The following is a 10,000-nucleotide window of genomic DNA, read 5'->3' as shown; positions in this document are numbered from 1 at the left end:
TAAATAAAATAACTTAGTGTTGGGGAACGAAGGATAGATTGGCTATTTTATTTGTATGTAAAACTGGGATAAAGAATCGATGCCATAGGACGAGTTTACTTAGTCGTCGTCTTCACTTTCAGTGATTTAACTTAATATTCATCATAAGTAATACTTCACTTTTGGATACTAAACCAAATGAGCGATATAGAGAAACTTAAAACATTGGCGCCCGGAACTATTCGGCCGTTAAACGTGTCCTTTGAGCCGGCTGAATAAAATCTAATTTTGAGCGTTGATTCTCGCAGTAATTCCAATTAGCGAGAAAAATAGCTGATTAATCCCAAGACTTAATTTATCCTGAATAATTTCAGTAAGAATTTAATTTCCCTATTAACATTTCGAAAGATATAATTGCTGGTATTTTAAATCTTTCTCCTTACTATAACAAGACAATCTTCATTTTCTCCCTTACGGCTTTTTTCTGCAGTAATTTAAAAAATTTGATGAATCGCAACTTTAAAAACAGTGGCAGTTGGAAAACTGATGGAACGCTTTATCCAGCCCCTGTTCATCCTCAACTTTGACTAATATTGAGGTCAGCAGAGGTTGAAGGATCATCAATTTGTTCCTTTTCGAAGGAATAAAATGAAGGTAAGATTGGCCATTCAGTTGTCTTAACTTAGGTTGTCTATGAAAATAAATAGAATTTGATGTGGGATTAATGGTCGTTTAAATGCGGATTAAGAAAGGAAGTTGAGAGTATACAGTTTATCCTCCTTTCTAATATTGCGTGAAGACAGGAAAATAAAATGAAGGAGATTGGATGTCATAAAAATATTAAGCTGTAAACAGCAGTAGAGGAGAAATCTGAATAAGTGAAGGCAAAAGGTATTCCAGATATACTCGATGGAACTGCATTGTTAAGGTATTCATGAAGGTTTTGATTTTTCCTTTTAGTGAGAAATATATACGACTTTGTTAGTAAATTGAGCGACTGGAAAGTGAAAGATCTTCACTTCCATTGGTTTGAAGCTGTAAAAGGCATGCCACAGTTTTGTGCAATTACAAAAAATTGTCAAAGAAAAGTGACTTTTCAGGATTTGCGACACGAAGGGATGTGGTTAGTGTGGAGCTAGTATGCACTGAAATGACAGTTCATGTTGACAGCCTATTGGATTGTGTGTCGCATTCTCTCTCTCTCTCTCTCTCTCTCTCTCTCTCTCTCTCTCTCTCTCTCATTGTGTCTTTGATCGGAGAGCAGAGCTATTTCGTTTCGACACTTTATATTCTTTCTTCATTCCACTTTCCCCCTTGTTCAGTTCCTATCCAAGTCTCTCTCTCTCTCTCTCTCTCGTGTGTCGTTGTTCATTGATAGTGTTAATATATGAGTGGTTGAGGTCGTGTGTTGCTGTACATAGTTTTGTCGGCTCAGTGTCGATAATTCTGACCTCTCGAAAAAGCTGCTCTTTTCTAGACTCTTCGTCATGATTTTCGGGGAAGTGTTAACCGGTGTGTCCTGGATCATCTCTACTCAAGGGAACTAAATTGGCCACAGTGAGACCAGAATTAATTAGCTCCGAATATCAGAGGCGATCTAAATTCCTCAACAAAATCGTATTTTGATGTAAGCATTCAGTCCAATTACAGTTATGCCTACAAAGGATTATCTTCAGATTGTCATTGAAGAAAAAGTTAAGTATAACTTAGTTTAACCAGACCACTGAGCTGATTAACAGCTCTTCTAAGGTTGGCCCGAAGGATTAGACTTATTTTACGTGGCTAAGAACCAGTTGGTTACCTAGCAACGGGACCTAAAGCTTATTGTGGAATCCGAGCCACATTATACCGAGAAATTAATTTCTATCACCAGCAATAAATTCCTCTAATTCTTCATATGTGTGTCTTTTGGTCAAACTGTTATGTGGATCTTAAAATACCTGTATGGTCGTCACTCTGTGTACCTATAATTTGCCCACACTTATTGGCTTGCCGGAGACTCGAACTCGGGCCTAGCAGAGTGCTAGCCGAGAACTCTACCGACTCATCCAACAAGGAACTTGTCATTGAAGAATGTGAGAGTGGGCGTAGTGGGGAAAGGTTGGGGGGTGGGTGTGGGAAATGACTTACAGTTGATACCTTGTCTTGGTGGACATCCAGGCACGTCTTTCCCATCGGTCTGTTTTCTATTATTATAACAGCAGCTGTTCAAGATTTTCTCTAATTTTTGTTTCTCATAAAAAACAAGTGATGTCTATCTATATGAGAAACCTTGCCTATTTTTTCGGTTTGGTCGATGTTCTGGTTTCATTTACCTTGATAGACCACTCCTCATTATGCTCAAATTATTTACGTTTTAATTTTTTTCGCTTAATTTAAGTGACAATCTCTCTTAATCCCATGGTTATTTTAATTGTAATTTTTAGCTTTGTTATTTATAAATATAGAATGAAACAAACCAAAAATTAAGGATGTCGGTTAATATCCAGTCGCAAATTTAACTTTAGAGGAATCTCTCTCTCTCTCTCTCTCTCTCTCTCTCTCTCTCTCTCTCTCTCTCTCTCTCTCTCTCTCTCTCTCTCTCTCAAAATCGTGCCAAAGAAAAGTAAACAACTAGTTCCTAAGTATAAAAGATAGCAATTTTTCTTAAAGATGTGTTATTGATGTTTCCAATCAGTAACAACGAGAACGCGAAAACAAGGACACTGATAATGAGGATAATGAAAGACCTTCCAGCGATAAGCCGTTCTGGAATAGCTTCATCCAAGGTCCTTCCAAACCTTGTTATCCCTTTCTTTTTCTACGGATATCGTTAATCCGGCACACCATGATGAAAGGCCGTGTGTACGAAAGGGGATTGATGTGCCTCGTCCATTATACCGTAATCTTCTTTTCTTAATGGCTGACAGTCTAGTGTATATCAAGGGAAATATGATGATGCATTTTGGATCCGGGAAAAAGGACTTTCGTAATCTCTACTTCGTTATTTCTGCTTAGTAAACCTAAAGCTTATTAATTTCTGTTTAACGTAATTTACCTAATCAGAGTTTTACGAGGGAAATTTGGTGCAAGGAAGTCAAATAATTCTCAGTTTGTATATTAAGTTGCGATGATGTGGATAGGTAGGCCTACAAGCTAGCATACGTTTAATACTTGGTTGATATTAAGGCGCGCTTACACCGGTACGCCTTGCGCCTAGTTTCCGTGCGGCTACGCATGCCTCTCCGCATGCAATACGCACGTTCACGCATGCCATAGCCGCATGCCTCTGTGCGCATGCCTGTTTCTGTTCACACCAAGAGTGAAGCAGTCGTCAACATGCCTGCTCTCGACCAAGCAGTTGCTGCTGCCGCAGCTGGTGTTATTTTGAGACAAAGATGAAATCGAAGGAAAAGGCGTGAGTTCTGGGTCAATGAATGTCTTGCACGTCGGAGGGTATGTAGTCCTTGTGTACTCGTCGGAAGTACGACCGAAAGCACGACCGAAAGCATTTTGTTTTGTTTAGGACTGCCATTGACGTCCCTAAATCATATTTAGCTTCTAGGAACACCAGGGCATCACTCCGTTTGACCCTGTCTTTATAATTATCAGAGTTAGCCTTCCACAGACAAGTAAAGGAACGATAATTCTTAATAAAGTTAATATTTTCTTCGTTTGACAAATCCGCCAAACTGGCAATAGAGTAAACACACGTAAATCAAATGGTGCGTGGCGTGCGACTGGCGACTGTTGCACGAGTCTCCCCATCTGGGATGGGGAGACACTTAACTTGCGCCTTTGTGCGTGTGTGCACACTGGTCTGTGCGCACAGACTTGAGGCATGCCTCTGCTTGCCTCTCCATGAAATAGGCGCATGCCCATGCCTCTGCTTGCCTCTCCATAAAATAGGCGCATGCCCATGCCTCTGCGTGCCTCTCCATGAAATAGGCGCATGACAATGCCTCTGCGTGCCTCTCCATGAAATAGGCGCATGACAATGCCTCTGCGTGCCTCTCCATGAAGTAGGCGCATGCCCATGCTCTCTCCATGAAATAGGCGCATGCCCATGCCTCTGCTTGCCTCTCCATGAAATAGGCGCACGCCCATGCCTCTGCTTGCCTCTCCATGAAATAGGCGCATGCCCATGCCTCTGCTTGCCTCTCCATGAAATAGGCGCATGCCCATGCCTCTGCTTGCCTCTCCATGAAATAGGCGCATGCCCATGCCTCTGCTTGCCTCTTCATGAAATAGGCGCATGCCCATGCCTCTGCTTGCCTCTCCATGAAATAGGCGCATGCCTATGCCTCTGCTTGCCTCTCCATGAAATAGGCGCATGCCTATGCCTCTGCTTGCCTCTCCATGAAATAGGCGCATGCCCATGCCTCTGCTTGCCTCTCTATGAAATAGGCGCATGCCTATGCCTCTGCTTGCCTCTCCATGAAATAGGCGCATGCCTATGCCTCTGCTTGCCTCTCCATGAAATAGGCGCATGACAATGTCTCTGCTTGCCTCTCCATGAAATAGGCGCATGCCTATGCCTCTGCTTGCCTCTCCATGAAATAGGCGCATGCCCATGCCTCTGCTTGCCTCTCCATGAAATAGGCGCATGCCTATGCCTCTGCTTGCCTCTCTCCATGAAATAGGCGCATGCCCATGCCTCTGCTTGCCTCTCCATGAAATAGGCGCATGACAATGCCTCTGCTTGCCTCTCCATGAAATAGGCGCATGACAATGCCTCTGCTTGCCTCTCCATGAAATAGGCGCATGACAATGCCTCTGCTTGCCTCTCCATGAAATAGGCGCATGACAATGCCTCTGCTTGCCTCTCCATGAAATAGGCGCATGCCTATGCCTCTGCTTGCCTCTCCATGAAATAGGCGCATGACAATGCCTCTGCTTGCCTCTCCATGAAATAGGCGCATGACAATGCCTCTGCTTGCCTCTCCATGAAATGGGCGCATGCCCATGCCTCTGCTTGCCTCTCCATGAAATAGGCGCATGACAATGCCTCTGCTTGCCTCCATGAAATGGGCGCATGACAATGCCTCTGCTTGCCTCTCCATGAAATAGGCGCATGACAATGCCTCTGCTTGCCTCTCCATGAAATAGGCGCATGACAATGCCTCTGCTTGCCTCCAAGAAATGGGCGCATGCCCATGCCTCTGCTTGCCTCTCCATGAAATAGGCGCATGACAATGCTCTGCTTGCCTCTCCATGAAATAGGCGCATGCCCATGCCTCTGCTTGCCTCTCCATGAAATAGGCGCATGCCCATGCCTCTGCTTGCCTCTCCATGAAATAGGCGCATGACAACGCCTCTGCTTGCCTCTCCATGAAATGGGCGCATGCCCATGCCTCTGCTTGCCTCTCCATGAAATAGGCGCATGCCCATGCCTCTGCTTGCCTCTCCATGAAATAGGCGCATGACAATGCCTCTGCTTGCCTCTCCATGAAATAGGCGCATGACAATGCCTCTGCTTGCCTCTCTATGAAATAGGCGCATGCCCATGCCTCTGCTTGCCTCTCCATGAAATATGCACATGCCCATGCCTCAGCTTGCCTCTCCATGAAATAGGCGCATGCCCATGCCTCTGCTTGCCTCTCCATGAAATAGGCGCATGCCCATGCCTCTGCTTGCCTCTCCACGAAATAGACGCATGCCTCCTGTGTGCACGAAAAGTTGCACTGGTGTAGACGCGCCATTAGAGGTAATTTTTTGCAGTCTCCTGCTACTGACGGGACTTTAGAAGTGCGCGCGCTTGCGCACACATACACACACACATATATATATATTATAGGTGTGATTTCTTGTGTGTTAATAATAGCCATAATGGCCTCTTAACTTCTCATTTTCTTGTCACTTTTGGGATACACTTATCACTACAAGCCTAAATTCCAGATTACAAATATGTGACTATGCTTTCCTTCCGAAATGTGATTCGGACCCACGCATGGCCGTAAAAGTGAGACAACTACTTAGCCCACTATGCTGCTGTTATCAATGGATGGATGCAGATGCATGTGCAAGTCTTCCATATAGTTGTATGGAAAAATGGTGTATTATACAAAAGGACAAATATTTTACTCACGCTCTGCCCATGCGTTACATAACCATCTGGCAGGCGGAGAAAAACTAACGACGCCTTCAGACCTCATTCAAAAGAAAATAATATATGGAACTCGGGAAGAAATTCCCCCCTTTTTTTGGCGCGGAAACCAAACTCTACAGGCGTCCGCCATACTTACTACCGGGGTGTTCAAGGTACAAGGGAATGGACCCGTGACGTCCTTACTGGCCTGATTTACGTTTAATGTAAAAGGCAAATTACAGTTCATTTGCGATATTAATGGCAAGGAAATTTGATATGATTTTGCACTAGGGAAAGTAATTCTCATCGTAACGCTCAGTCGGGGACCTTCACTAGGGCTGACACGGTTGCTGCTTTTTCCAAGAAACCTTTACGGACTTTTGTAACTTGTCCATCCTATCTTACGAGGGAAGCACTTGGCACACATCCTTCCAATAGCTAACTGTCATGCAATAGCTAACTAGTTCAGAAATTAATATCATGCATTAATCATTGGCCTGCGAAAAGCAAAATATTAAATCTTGACTTGGTAACTTATACAACCTTGACTAGAATGTGGCTGTGGCTCGGTGTCCGAACGCGGTAAACCTTTCCTTATTATTGTAAATTGTAAATTAAAGCTGCTCTCATTTAATGCACACCTTCCTACGTACTCTTCTTAATATTATAACTTACCGTGGCCTGTATCCTTGTTTGGGAGAATTTAGCATGAAATTAATATGATCTGACTTTTTATCTTTGAATTAATTTCAATTTAATTTGATTCCAAGTTCTTTTTCTCTGTGAATTAAATAGAGATCTCTGCGAGGTCTGCCATTGTTATGTGGGTCATCCAGCTGATGAGTTTAATTATTAATTACTGTGGTGTATATAACCTTGCTTTACCTAAGACCCATGTAACCCTAAAAGTCAGCCAAAAAAAAAAACAGATAATTAACTTAATTAGATCGGTCGCCAGTTGAAACTAGGTTACTGAATATATCGATTTATTCTGAACACATGAGTTAAACAACATTACTCAAACCTTCCTACACACACACACACACACATATATATATATATATATATATATATATATATATATATATATATATATATATATATATATATATATATATATATATATATATATATATATATATATATATATATATATATTTAGGTCAACCTGGTGCTGGCTGGGAAATGAATGGCAACTAATAAATCTCTCTCTCTCTCTCTCTTTTCCAAGTCTCCCTCACTCCTTCCCTCTTTCTCATCCCTAACATCCCCTCTACTCTCTCTCTCTCTCTCTCTCTCTCTCTCTCTCTCTCTCTCTCTCTCTCTCTCCTCTTCCTGTTAAGATAGTTGCTTCTACTACATTGCCCAGCATTTTTTACATTTTATATTTTAGCCCTTCTCCCCCGTCATTCCTACGGAGGCTGAACTTGGACTTAAAGGGTATCGGGAGTGTCAGTATTCTTGTCAGGAACCTCAAAATCTATGGATTATACACTGTCTGTCATTTTTGACATTTTATTTTTCACCCCTTCTCACCCGCCCCCCGCTTCCGGGGCTGAACTAGGACTTAAAAGGCATCGGGAGTGTCACTATTCATCTCAGCAACCTCGAAAACTATGGATTAGATGCTAATGTCTGTCTTTTCGGTTCTTTTTTCCAGACAGTAAGTCATATGTATACTGAAATAAGGTATGATAAACCCATTAAGTTTATTTGGTTACTAAGACTATGGACAGAACCAACCCCATTTCAGGGAAGTCCTTCCCAACCCCACCCCTTTGGTGCCCTTTGGTGCCCTTTGGTGCTAATGATGTCTTATCCCCCAAAGTATTCTTTTCCAGATAGTAAGTCATAGTATACCAAGTTAGGTTGAAATTGTTCAATGTGTTTCAGAGTTATGCTGGAACATACACACACCTACACACACACATGCACACATACACACATACATACATACATTCATTCATCCATGTGTTAAAAATAAACTACTAGCAGTGTTCCTTGTTCTAACGTTATATTCGTTGTTTCCATCTTATTCCGAGATCCTTGTCTCTCTGTCCCACATATTTTGCAAAGGAGCTCGGTTATGCAACCAATCTTTTGTAAAGGGGAGTTCCTGATCGACATGTTCTTAATTTCACAGTTCTTAAAAATGACATTTAACATTAATTGCTAAAAAAAAAAAAAGCTAGGGATGGCATAAATACATTACGGTAAAACCAGAAATTTTTTTTTTAATATTAAACTCGCTTTTATGAGCAACTACGTAAAACGTTTTCCTTGCTTTACAGAAAACTGTCAATAAAACCGCAAGGGTATTTAAGATTTTTTGCTGTCAACCGACTCTCCGAAGCTCAGCTTCGAGAATGTCAGGGCAACTGACTCGCAGCGCCCTTAAAAATAGAGGAAAATGCCATCATCTTACTTCTCAGATGATGGTTTGAATTAAATTATGTGATTCTACATTCGTAGACTTTCTGCACACAGAAAATTAAAAATGTATACTTTTCCTTAGAAATGGAACATATGAAAACTCTAACTTGTTTTGTGCTTCAGTTTGTGTGGTAAATTCTATGGAAGGTACTGTACTACTAGGTTATTTAATGCCGTTAGGAAGCTCTTTTCATCTTTGTCAGTAGGCCTTGCACGATATAAATTATATCATTAACGTACCTCGCACACTGGATACCATTAGGAAGTATCCTGGGTAGCTAATTAGTTTCGAAAAACTCCATATAAATGTTGCTAAGCAAAGGAGATAATGAATTGCCCATTGCCATGCCAAATTTTTTTTTCATAATACCTTTCCCCAAACACAAATTCACAACCTTTAACACCGAGCTCTATAAGCTTAATCATAGAACGCGTATCCATAGAAAAAGTTTATTTTTTCCATTTCTTCCTAAATAACTTCAAGTAGTTCATCTGCTGGTACCGTTGTAAACTATAAGCTGACGTTAAAGCTGATTGACTTAAAATCATAATTAAAATAAAGTCTTCTTAACCTATCAAAAAAATCCACATTATTTTTTACAGACACCCCAGATATGTCTCCAAGCATTGGAGACAACTCCTTAACAAGCCACTTTGACAGTTTATAGGTACATGTGCCTACGTAACATGTAATGGTCTAACTGGATTATTTTTCTTATTCGTTTGGTAACTTCATATAATTTATAATGTAGAGTTATGTTCTTCGTTGGCGGGGTGGGGAGAGCTCTCGGCTGGCACGCTGTTGGCCAAGCGTTCGACATTCCGACCGGCCAGTGAAGAATTAGAGGAATTTATTTCTGGTGACAGAAATCCATCTCTCGTCATAATGTGGTTCGGATTCCACAATAAGCTGTAGGTTCCGTTGCTAGGTAACCAGTTGGTTCTTAACCACGTAAAATAAATCTAATCCTTCGGGCCAGCCCTACGAGAGGTGTTAATCAGCTCAGTGGTCTGGTCAAACTAAGATAAACTTAACTTTTTTGGATTGACAATGATAAACTTTTATATTAATCCTTAATGATTTTTAAGAATACTTATGCTGTTTCTGTTAAACGAGCAGAGCAGTGACATTATCTAAAAGACCGTTTCTTAGTTCTGTGTAGGTTTCTCGATCTGAGGGTAATTCTAGCATCTTATTATCATAGTCGATCTTGTTCATGATCACCAACGTGATGGATTTATCATCCGTAGTAATATTCGTAGGTGAATCGGTGCTGGCGATCCCGTGTACTGCACCCTTACATGTGTTGATTTCTTGTGTAGCAAATCTTGCCATATTTTACAGCTTATAAAATGCATTTCCACTTTCAAGCCATTTCTAATTTCAGGCCAATCTGTATGTTTTAATGGTGAAATTTGTCCCATATCCTTAAGCTAGTGGTGCTTTGGTAACTAGGAAGGTGACAGCGTAACAACTAACCACAACCCTGACATAATTCGAGTTAAAAGTTGTCGAACTAT

This window comes from Macrobrachium rosenbergii, chromosome 48 (assembly GCF_040412425.1).
Source record: "Macrobrachium rosenbergii isolate ZJJX-2024 chromosome 48, ASM4041242v1, whole genome shotgun sequence".
Taxonomy (NCBI): domain Eukaryota; kingdom Metazoa; phylum Arthropoda; class Malacostraca; order Decapoda; family Palaemonidae; genus Macrobrachium; species Macrobrachium rosenbergii.
This window is presented reverse-complemented; position numbering follows the sequence as displayed.